The following is a 12892-nucleotide window of genomic DNA, read 5'->3' as shown; positions in this document are numbered from 1 at the left end:
ACTGTCACCGGTTGTGGTCAAGCCCCATCTGGTTAGTGTCCTTCAGGGAGGGAAATCTGCCGGCCTGGTCTGGTCAAGCCTACAAGTGATTCCAGACCCACACAGCGACATGGCTGGCTCTCCACTGCTCCCTCACAAGCCACTTGGTGGTATTCAAGAAGGTGGTTCATCAGCAACTCAAGGGCATGAAGGTCGAGCCATGTTCCCCCATCCCATGCATGATTTCAAATTAAACATTCCTTCAATACAAATGGCACCGTAAATGGCAGCACATCCTTCCTTCCCTCACTCCCATTGCCCATCCGGCCTTGCCTCACTCCCATTGCCCATCCTTCCTTCCCTCACCCCCATTGCCCATCCGTCCTTCCCTCACCCCCATTGCCCATCCGTCCTTCCCTCACCCCCATTGCCCATCCTTCCTTCCCTCACCCCCGTTGCCCATCCGTCCTTCCCTCACCCCCATTGCCCATCCTTCCTTCCCTCACTCCCATTACCCATCCGTCCTTCCCTCACTCCCATTACCCATCCGTCCTTCCCTCACCCCCATTGCCCATCCGTCCTTCCCTCACCCCCATTGCCCATCCGTCCTTCCCTCACTCCCATTACCCATCCGTCCTTCCCTCACCCCCGTTGCCCATCCGTCCTTCCCTCACCCCCATTGCCCATCCGTCCTTCCCTCACTCCCATTGCCCATCCGTCCTCTCACCCCCATTGCCACACTCTCAAGGGGGCAATGAGCAGTGCGCAGGGTATTTTCTGTCATTGTGTTGCCTGACACCAGGACAACATGAATTCCGGGGTAGGGACAATGCCGAGTGTTATAACAGAAAGAAGTCTTACAACACCAGGTTAAAGTCCAACAGGTTTGTTTCAAACACGAGCTTTCGGAGCACAGAAACAAACCTGTTGGACTTTAACCTGGTGTTGTAAGACTTCTTACCGTGCTCACCCCAGTCCAACGCCGGCATCTCCACATCATGAGTGTTCTAACCCCATTGGAGATCCCGTGATCAGGACCATATAGTTTCCCATGACCTCCCCAGTGTGGTATTATCATAACTACAGTATCAACATTGCAAGGTTTAATGCAGTGCGGAGAATAGCCACGAGAGGGAGCTGCAGACACAACTCTCAGGCAGTAATGCTGCACCTGAGGAGAGGAGTGTATGCAGGAGATAGATAGTGTGAGAAGGTTATAGTCCAGGGGTGGGCAAACTACGGCCCGCGGGGCGCATGCGGCCCGCCAAAGGTCTTTATGCGGCCCACCAAGATCAAGTCATAAAAATTATTATTTTTTTTTTTAATTTTAAGGTTAATGGGGGGGGGGGGGGGCTGTTGGGTTACTGGTATAGGGTGGATACGTTGACTTGAGTAGGGTGATCATTGCTCGGCACAACATGTGTTTCATGTGAAGTTTCTACTTTAAAATATTAATTAATAAAAATTAATTGCTTTTTTAAAAAAAAACCTTTTATTTTGGCTATTTTAAATATTAATTATTTAACTTAATATACTATGCGGCCCTTTAAAATTGTGAATTTCTGAATGTGGCCCTTGCATGGAAAAGTTTGCCCGCCCCTGTTATAGTCTATCCCAGGAGTGAGATTAGCAGTAGATGAGAGTAGTTCAATGTTATTGATCAGTTCTGTATTCTTAAGGACTAAGTATCGAATCCCAGTTTAATAGTGTCAATAAAATCATAGTTTTGTGGAAGTAAAACTGTGGTCTTTGTGAACACTACGCCAACCATCCTAAATAATCAAAACAAAGAACTTCCCCTTCACAAGGAGAGCCTCAACTCCCATAAAAAAGCCGACCTGGTTACAGGTGGAGGGGAGGAGATCCTTCGGGGATTGGAGGAGTTTGAGATTTATATTGTAACAAACCTTGCTCGTTAATTTCTACTCATTGTCCATGCGTCCAGTTTACCGTGGATTCAACACCGAGAATAATTGGGGGAGAAACGGGGAGCAGCTTCAGAAAGTGGTGTGGGGAAGGTGGCCGGGGGGTGGGGGGGGGGGGGCGGTGATGGGAGAGGAGACCGGGAGATCAACCGAATGGAGCAGTAGGAGACACCAACAGTGTGAGGCACAGATGCTACCCCTGGGAATGGAGAAGCGAGTGATAAAATTCATTTGAACTAGGGGGGGAATAAAAGGAGGGTTAAACCAGGAAGTGGAATCTCTAAAACATGGTAAGTCACTTCAAGTGTCAGACTTCAAACAGCAGAGGCAGCAATCAGCAAACACAGTTCTAATAAAAGCCTCCTTTGTTAGATCACATTGGATGAAGCAATCTTTTGCAGAATGTGGTGGAACGGTTTTGTTAGCCAATCATAGAATCATAGAATTTACATTGCATCAGGAGCCATTCGGCCCATCAAGTCTGCAACGGCCCTTGGAAAGAGCACCCTCCTCGGCCCACATCCCCACCCTATCCCAGTAACCCCACCTAACCTTTTTGGACACTAAGGGCAATTTAGCACGGCCAATCCACCTAACCTGCACATCTTTGGACTGTGGGAGGAAACCGGAGCACCCGGAGGAAACCCACGCAGACACGGGGAGAACGTGCAAACTCGGCACAGACAGTGACCCAAGCCGGGAATCAAACCCAGGACCCTGGAGATGTGAAGCAACAGTGCTAACCACTGTGCTACCGTGCCGCCCTTGGGTTTCGGATGTTCACAGTGTGGTAGGAGATGCCTTGAAGCCCTCACCCAATCAGTGAGCACAGCAGAACTCGCAGGTTGTGGGTTAAGTGTGGAGAAAGAGAGAGAGAGAGAGAGAGCTATCAAATGTGTTCCTGCAAACTATTCCTTGCAATGGCTCAATCTCTATGATCAGCAGTTTAAAACTGCCAGTCATAGCAATTGACAATCCTGCGATGCTGGGGGCTTGCGCTGGGATTAATACTGTTGTTTCTGCCAGGCCTGGTGTTTTAGAGGAGATTTCCCTCTGAAGGTCCTGTAAATGGACAGAGAAACTACACCTTCTTCGACAAATCAATATCAAGAGAGAGGAGTCGCTGTAACAGAGTATACAAACATAGGTGCTCCTATGGAATCCTGAAGGGTGTTGAATTACATGAATTGGCTGGCCCAAGTGAAATACCACAGACCTTTCCTTTGGAGATACAACAATGTGAAGTTACCTGCACCCCATCTATCTGAATTCATAGAAAACATGACAGGATGTGTGTGTGGTGGGGTGGCTGGCCACTTTGGTCTCAAATTCCACCCACTTCCAAACTTCTTGGAGAAGTCAGCTGAGCGTAGAATCAGGTGTGACGTGTTGCAGTGACTTGTTAAGATCTGAAATGGATGAAACAGACCCAGCAATAACTTTCAAACAGGGGTTGGACAGAGGCGTAATGCTGAATTAGCTGCTCAGCTGTGAGGAACGGGACTTATTCAACGCTCCTTCCAATCAGCTGGGACCCTTGCAATGGGCTGAATGGCCTCATTCTCTGCTCTATTGTGCAAATAAAGACTAATTCTGAATCTGTTCAAATTGCTCACCTTTGACAGACCCTTTGCCCCCTCTAAACTGCTCCTTTGAACTGTTTAAGTATTGGTCTCCTTATCGACGGAAAGATGGAAATGTGTTGGGAGAGTCAGAGAAGGTTTACCAGACAAATACCAGGAATGGACGGGTTGTCTTAAGAGGAGAGGTTTGGACAGGCGAGGCTTGTGGCCACTAGAGTTGAGACGAGTACAAGGTGACGTGATCAAAACCTTGACGATCCCAAGGGTATAGACAGGGTGGATGTGGCGAGGATTATTTTATCTGTCAATTCAGATACTTTCAATCAGTTCACTCAAATGGTTTTACTGAGGCATCTTTTAATAGTGAGGAGAACGAAGGACAAACATAGAACATAGAACAGTACAGCACAGAACAGGCCCTTCGGCCCTCGATGTTGTGCCGAGCAATGATCACCCTACTCAAACCCACGTATCCACCCTATACCCGTAACCCAACAACCCCCCCTAACCTTACTTTTTAGGACACTACGGGCAATTTAGCATGGCCAATCCACCTAACCCGCACATCTTTGGACTGTGGGAGGAAACCGGAGCACCCGGAGGAAACCCACGCACACAGGGGGAGGACGTGCAGACTCCGCACAGACAGTGACCCAGCCGGGAATCGAACCTGGGACCCTGGAGCTGTGAAGCATTTATGCTAACCACCATGCTAACGTGCTGCCCCAACACAAGGATAAATTCAACAATCTTTATTGAACATACAATTAACCCCAAATATATAATACGAGAAACCCCCAAGATTCGGTTATGCGACCCACAAAGATGGCTCGTTTAAACTGTGTGTCCGGTTCTTGAGTCCCTCTGGTCCGCCATCACAAAGGTCAGTCTCGCTGGGAACTCCTTCCTTCCTTCTACAAGGGGGTTAGAACATAGAACAGTACTGCACAGAACAGGCCCTTCGGCCCTCGATGTTGTGCCGAGCAATGATCACCCTACTCAAACCCACGTATCCACCCTATACCCGTAACCCAACAACCCCCCCTAACTTTACTTTTTAGGACACTACGGGCAATTTAGCATGGCCAATCCACCTAACCCGCACATCTTTGGACTGTGGGAGGAAACTGGAGCACCCGGAGGAAATCCACGCACACACGGGGAGGACGTGCAGACTCCGCACAGACAGTGACCCAGCCGGGAATTGAACCTGGGACCCTGGAGCTGTGAAGCATTTATGCTAATTTACTTGGGTTCAAAACTAGTTACCACAAGAGGTTTCCTCTTCTGGGACAAACTAGAACTTGGGTCACGAATAAAAAATAAGGGGTCGCCCTTATGTAGATGTGGAGAACTATTCTCTCTCAAGGGGTCGAGAGTGTCTGAAAATCTCTTCCTCAAAAGGCAGTGGAAGCAGAGTCTGTGAATATTTGTAAGGCAGAGCTGGAGAGATCCTTGATGATCAAGGGAGGGTGAAAGATTATTGAGGGTGGGGTCGGCAGGAATGTGAGGTTGAAATTCCAATCAAATCAGCCATGATCTTATTGAATGGCCAGAAGGCTCGAGGGGCCGAGTGGCCTACTCCCGCTATTAATTTGTAGGTAACACTAACACCTCTTTGTGGTTAGCACAACCGCCTCACGGCGCTGAGGTCCCAGGTTCGATCCCGGCTCTGGGTCACTGTCCGTGTGGAGTTTGCACATTCTCCCCGTGTCTGCGTGGGTTTCGCCCCCACAACCCAAAAATGTGCAGAGTAGGTGGATTGGCCACGCTAAATTGCCCCTTAATTGGAAAAAATAATTGGGTAATCTAAATTTAAAAAAAAAACACTAACACCTCTGAAGAGCTTAGTTTGCAGATCACAGTGCCATGCACTTCTCCTGTTGTCAGAGAATAAGAAGTCATGTGATAATTTAGTCATCAGTAATCCAATTAACTATCACGGATTTCATTGCACAACAAAGGAAGATAGGATTGTGTCCATTGAATAACAAGAAATTAGCATCTCTTGATTTCATGGGGGTTTATCTTGTCCAATACTTGCTGATGTATATGTCTCATAAGCAGTTTCTCAAAGCTGAGTCCTTCATTGGGGGGGGGGGGGGGGGACCCATGCCTGGGCAGCAAGGTGGCGCAATGGTTAGCACTGCTGCCTCACGGCGCTGAGGAGCCGGGCTCGATCCCGGCCCTGGGTCACTGTCCGTGTGGAGTTTGCACATTCTCCCCCTGTCTGCGTGGGTTTCACCCCCCCCACAACCCAAAGATGTACGGTAGCATGGTGGTTAGCATAAATGCTTCACAGCTCCAGGGTCCCAGGTTCGGTTCCCGGCTGGGGCACTGTCTGTGTGGAGTCTGCACGTCCTCCCCGTGTGTGCGTGGGTTTCCTCCGGGTGCTCCGGTTTCCTCCCACAGTCCAAAGATGTGCGGGTTAGGTGGATTGGCCATGCTAAATTGCCCGTAGTGTCCTAATAAAAAAGTAAGGTTAAGGGGGGGTTGTTGGGTTACGGGTATAGGGTGGATACGTGGGTTTGAGTAGGGTGATCATTGCTCGGCACAACATCGAGGGCCGAAGGGCCTGTTCTGTGCTGTACTGTTCTAAATTCTAAACTCATAACTGTCCACTGCAGATCACACAGGATGACCACCTCCCACCCCTTCTGACACGCCAGCAGGTACAGCTAAACTTCTTTGGTCAGATTTATTTGATGTGGGATTTTTTTTTTTTTAAGGAGAATCACAGCAGTAGAATACTGACCAGCAGGACTTTGGTAAATGGCAGTGGAGGACCTGTCTCTGGTTTATTCGCAAGGGCTTCGAAAAGACAAGTTAATTGAATTGGCAAGTGAATTAAAAGTAGAAGTGCTGGTTAACGCTGGGAAGGCAGAGATGTATGATATATCTGTTGAATGCTTGGGTCTGTTAGAAACACAGGGCAGACAGCCCATGAACAAGCAATGGAACAGCAGAAGTACGTACTGATCTGGGGGAGAATTCAGAAGCAGTTTGAGCACGCTGGGGAATTTTTAAAATGGAGGGGCGGTTAAAAAAAAAAGCATTTGAAACGAGGCAACTGAATGTGGAAATGGAAAGATTAGCAAGGGAAGAAAGGAAGAGAGAGAGAGAGAATATCAACTTAAAAAGGTTGCAGAGCTTAACAAAGTTTATTAGAACTTGGAAGGAGGAGGAACACACACACTCTCTCTCGCTCTGTTGTTTAAAGAGCTGCTTTCTTGTTTTCAAACCAGTAAGTGCCTGGCACAACTTGACTGGAAACTTGAAATGATCCCGAATCTACAGAGAAAGTACACAACCTTGCCAGAGAAACCATCTCAATCCGAGCAGAAAGTCCCAAAACGGCAGCTGAACTTCAGAAAGACATTCCAGTGTAAAGATCCTTTATCATTTTATTTGATCAATCTTTTTCCCCTCTCAACTCCCCATTCCCCTCTGTGTTGTTTGTTTGTGTGTGTACATAGAGAGAGAAGTTAGAAACAGGAGGGGATTGGGAAAGGGGTGAGAGTCAGTTACGTTTTCTGTCTGTTTAATAACAATGGCAGCACGGTAGCATGGTGGTTAGCATAAATGCTTCACAGCTCCAGGTTCGATTCCCGGCTGGGTCACTGTCTGTGTGGAGTCTGCACGTCCTCCCCGTGTGTGCGTGGGTTTCCTCCGGGTGCTCCGGTTTCCTCCCACAGTCCAAAGATGTGCGGGTTAGGTGGATTGGCCATGATAAATTGCCCGTAGTGTAAGGTTAATGGGGGGATTGTTGGGTTACGGGTTACGTGGGTTTAAGTAGGGTGATCATTGCTCGGCACAACATCGAGGGCCGAAGGGCCTGTTCTGTGCTGTACTGTTCTATCTATCTATTCTATCTTCTATCTACTCTTTGGCATGTGAGCAGATTTGACATCTGAAGGCCTGACTCTCAGATGGGTCATTGACCTGTTCCAGATAGCCGGGCAACTGAAAGATGAATAATTTCTAACACAGACCCTGTGAGTGACATTTAACAAGTTCACATCGGGAAAGTGGGCAGCGTAATCAAAGACCCCTCCCACCCGGCTTACTCACTCTTCCAACTTCTTCCATCGGGCAGGAGATACAGAAGTCTGAGAACACGCACAAACAGACTCAAAAGCAGCTTCTTCCCCACTGTCACCAGACTCCTAAATGACTCTCTTATGGACTGACCTGATTAATACGACACTCCTGTGTGCTTCATCAGATGGTGGTGTCTAGGTATTTACATTGTGTACTTGTGAAAAATTAAATGAAAATCGCTTATTGTCACGAGTAGGCTTCAAATGAAGTTACTGTGAAAAGCCCCTAATTGCCACATTCCGGCGCCTGTTCGGGGAGGCTGGTACGGGAATTGAACCGTGCTGCTGGCCTGCCTTGGTCTGCTTTCAAAGACAGCTATTTAGCCCTGTGCTAAACCAGCCCCTATTATGTATTGCCCTATTATGTATTTTCTTTTCTTTTTGTGTGCTTAATGATTTGTTCGCAGAAAAATACTTTTTGCTGTACCTTGGGACATGTGATAATAAATAAATCCAATCCAAATGACCCACGGTTGGGCGAAGCTGAGGTGTAAGGTGTGTTGAGAGTTAAAACCACTCAAGTGGCACTCATGGTGATGAACTTTAGTCAAGTCGTTTAATCACATCAAACTCCAGCTTTTCAGATCACAGGGCAAACCGAGAAGTGAAATCAAGGGAGCAATTGTTTTGTTTCAGGAACACAACTTTCAAACCAAGGTCAATAAAACAAAATGCCACAGCCTCCACGTTACACGAGGCACCAATCTCTCGCCTCCTCCCAGGTGTCATTCAGCAAAGCTCTGTAAAAATAATCCTGCTATTTACCTCGATTTGATAATGCCGCTGCTCCGACATCTCAAAAATCAATAATCCTCATGGTCTGCCAGTGACATTGGAAAGAGTAAAGATACCGTTAGAGAGAGAATTGAACAAAATAAAATCTTTTACCTGGGATGGGGTGAAAACAATGAGCACTGCGTGTTCCTTGATGTGTGCCTGGAAGAATAGATAGGGCTGCAATTGAGAAACAGCAACTCTGACAGTGCAGCACTCCCTATCAGGGCAATGACCTGGATGTCGTGTGTGTCATAATATACACATCAGTATATAATGGTGCAGACACATACTGACTGACACACTGCAAGACCAATCAACACACACAACACAGCAGCCAATCACCAGTTAGGGCACGCTCACTGTAAAGCCAGAGGGCATTAGTTTTCCTGCTCATTCGGGATGCAGCCTCGGAGAAGAGTAAGGAGTCTTACAACACCATGTTAAAGTCCAACAGGTTTGTTTCAAACACGAGATTTCGGAGCGCAGCTCCTTCCTCAGGTGATTCCTTACTGTGCTCACCCCAGTCCAACGCCGGCACATCATGGCCTCTGAGAAGGACAGAGCTCGCAGCTTGTAGCACAGACCTTTACCATGTGCTAACAGTCTAGATTGGTCAGGATAGGCATAGGTCTTCAGTTTAATCCAACATAGTGTCGACCCACAGTGAAAGTAGCTTAATAAAATAGTGTTGTACTATTTCAAGTGTTGGTAGCCTGTCTGTGTTACTGCTAAGGTAACCACAGTCTCCACAGATCCAGCGTACCCAACACATCAGTGTGCACTGCCCGGGACCTGACCCCACAACCTCCTGGGTTAGAGATGAGAATGCAACTCAGCTGATTCTGCGACCAGACCGTGCAGGTACAGGCACGGGTACGGACATTGAATCATAACCCATACCTCAATCAAGCAGCAGAGTTAAAATCCAGGTCAGTGAGCAGCAGAGGGAAGCAGTGATGTGTGCATTTGGCTGTGTGACTGCACAGGTCACCCTTCAGCACTCTCTACTGTTCATTCAATCCAGCCTCCGAAAGAAACTTAACTCCTCCAAAGTTCTTTTGTTTAAAGCTGCACATGACATCATTTTTCTCTGTTTCAATTGTCGACTCCCCCAGGTTATATTCGATAACAAGTCCTGAAGGGGTGTTCCGGTACCTCCAGATAAGGAATTCTGTACACCTGGCCTTCCCAACATTTCCTGAAGCACCGAGAGCTTCCCAGTTGGAAAGGATACTTTCACAGGCGGAGTCAGCAGAGGGCAGCAGGTCTGGCATTTGTGGGTGAATTGTGCCTGAGGTGGACTTGGTGGATGGGATGAAGGTGAAGTGGGAGAGGAGGTCTTCGTCTCCGCCCAGTATGGGTGGGTGACCTAATGGAAGTCTCGTACCTGGAGAAAGTCAAGCTCACCGTTAGGGGGTCGGTTGAAGGGTTCTACTGGCGATGGTACCCATTCTTGACCAACTTGAAGGAATTTGTCATCGTCAGTTGCTGGAAGGGGCGGCGGGGAGGGGGGATTTGGTTTATCCACTTTGTGTTTTGTTGCTTGTTTTTCTTCTCTTGCTGGGTAGAGTGGTTATGGTAGGTCTGAGGTTTTTGTTATGTTGGTTTCTGTGGATCATCGTGTGTGGTAATATGGGTTTTGTTGCAAAAATCCACTGTAAAATGGAAAATCTTTAATAAAAAATATTAAAAGAAGTTTATATTCGACAACAGAAAACATTCGTTTAAATTTTTTCTATGGTTTACAAGTGGATAAATCTCCAATTGTCGGAAGGATTTGGTATGAAACATCACAGTTTAGTCCCCCCTCCAAGTCACTGAACACCCTGACTTGGAAATATATTGGCCGTTCCTTCACTGTCTCTGGGTCGAAATCCTCCCTCCCTAACAGCACGGTGTTTGTACCTACACCACACGGACTGCAGCGATTCATGAAGGCAGTTGACCCACCTTCTCAAGGGCAATTTGGGATGGGCAATGAATACTCACATCCTATAAATGAATTAAAACAGGTGTCACTCAGTCAGTCTCGATGCTGTGCTAGATTTCAAATGGAAGATTGTATCTTCTTCAATGGACTGTTAAATCAGATTGTACAGCATAGAGATTGGCTATTTGACCCCTCCATAGAATCCGTACAGTGCAAAAGGAGGCCATTTGGCCCATCGAGTCTGCAACGACCCTCAAAGAGCACCCGAACTAGGCCCACTTCCCCTCCCTGTCTCTGTAACCCCACACATTGATCATAGCCAATCCACCTCACCGGCACATCTTTGGGCTGTGGGGGGGAACCCACGCAGACACGGGGAGAACGTGCAGACTCCGCACAGACAGTGACCCAAGCCGGGAATCGAGACCGGGTTCCTGCCGCTGTGAAGCAGCAGTGCTAACCACTGTGCTACTGTGCCATCCTGTGCCCTGTGCTAACCACTGTGCCATCCTGTGCCCTGTGCTAACCACTGTGCCACTGTTCCATCCAGCCCACATTGGTTCTTCCCAATGTTTAGCGCTGGAGGGACAGGTTAGCAAAGGTGTCAGATCGCTTTGAACAAGATTGCTACAGAAATTGCTACCCGACTCCTGTAGCCACCTGGGGTGGCCACGTCTCGATTTCAAAATGGACACTCATGGGGAGTGTAGGGACAATTGGCCAGCTACAGGGAACACAAGCAGGTGCAAGGTTTCCTGTGTATTAAGATTTGCAGAACCCAGACAGAACCGAAACCAATAGCCATTTACGTACTAATGAGCGATCTCCAGAAACAATCAGAAACATTGAAACAATCGGGACCAAGACAGACTCCCCGGCGCCAGTGGGAGCTAAAACAAAGGCAGGCCAACGGACACATAGGGCCCGCCCAACGATCAGGGAACACCTCGTATTGGAGAAAATCGATGAGAACGATTGAGACATGGTCCAATTAATTGGGACCAAGTCCGGGGTCCGACCAGAAGGGCGCGAAACCCCTGGGACCTATAAGATAGCGTCCCCAAGTTCCGTTCGTTCTTCTTGGCCTTGGCTCTCAGCGAGGAGAGACCTGCCTAGCAGCTGCATCAACCAAGTAAGTCTCAGATCAACGCACGCTACGAGATAGATGCTCCTAGCTACTATTCCGTACCAGTTCGAAGCCAGCAGAATCAGAACCGGACAAAGGCCATTGTTCCTCTGACCTGGTGGGTCATTTGAAGCTAAGTATAGGCTTTTAGTAATAGTGATAGTTTAGTAAGTAGAGTTTTATGCATGAGTAGTGATTGACTGTGTGTATAATAAATGGGTGTTGATTTCAAACTTACTAACTGGTGTATTGAGTTATTGATCAGCACTTGGCCTTGAACCTCGTGGTGGTATCAGAAAGATACCTGGCGACTCTAGAGCAAAGGTTATTAAAATAGAGCAATTAAAGAGAAAGCACAACGAGCAACACTCCGCACACTGGGGCAGGAGCTGGGATCAGCGACAGGATGGTGAATGACAGACTGGAGAATGTCAATTTCTCCTGAATCTTTATCCTGTGCTCGGCATTGGCTTTGAGACAGGCAATTGCTGGGAGTATGGTTTAGTCACCGGGTAATTATTAAGGGAGAAAATACCGTCACTGTTCAGTGCGGGGTGCGTGGCATTCCTGGGAATCCTGATCCCTGCTAACAGTCAGGAAAACTATTTACAAAGTAATGGAACTGGAGGTGGCATGAGAGGGGCAGCGAATAAACAAGGTACGGGTCACAAAGGGAAGAAGCAGAATCGGGTTTCTTTAAAAGGTCTGAATTCAATGGAAAGGAATGAGTTAGTTATGGAACGCTGAAGGATAGCATGGTGGTTAGCATCATGGTAGCATGGTGGTTAGCATCAATGCTTCACAGCTCCAGGGTCCCAGGTTCGATTCCCGGCTGGGTCACTGTCTGGGTTAGGTGGATTGGCCATGCTAAATTGCCCGTAGTGTAAGGTTAATGGGGGGATTGTTGGGTTACGGGTATACAGGTTACGTGGGTTTAAGTAGGGTGATCATTGCTCGGCACAACATTGAGGGCCGAAGGGCCTGTTCTGTGCTGTACTGACCTATGTTCGATATTATCTATTGCAGTTCATAGATCATAGAACAGTACAGCACAGAACAGGCCCTTCGGCCCTCAATGTTGTGCCGAGCCATGATCACCCTCCTCAAACCCACGTATCCACCCTATACCCGTAACCCAACAACCCCCCCCCCCCTTAACCTTACTTTTTAGGACACTACGGGCAATTTAGCCTGGCCAATCCACCTAACCCGCACATCTTTGGACTGTGGGAGGAAACCGGAGCACCCGGAGGAAACCCACGCAGACATGGGGAGGACGTGCACACTCCACACAGACAGTGACCCAGTTATCCATTGTTGGACCATCGCATCTGACAACCTACCAGTGACCCACCAAACTGATGTGTCCATAATTTATAGAGGCCAGTTCCTGTTTTCCACAAATTTCCTATGCTGCAGAAAGTCACTGTATTGAGTCAGAGTTATGCCAAGGCATGTTTACAATCTCATGA

This window comes from Scyliorhinus canicula, chromosome 26, assembly GCF_902713615.1.
Source record: "Scyliorhinus canicula chromosome 26, sScyCan1.1, whole genome shotgun sequence".
Lineage (NCBI taxonomy): Eukaryota > Metazoa > Chordata > Chondrichthyes > Carcharhiniformes > Scyliorhinidae > Scyliorhinus > Scyliorhinus canicula.
Note: the sequence above shows the minus strand (reverse complement) of the source record.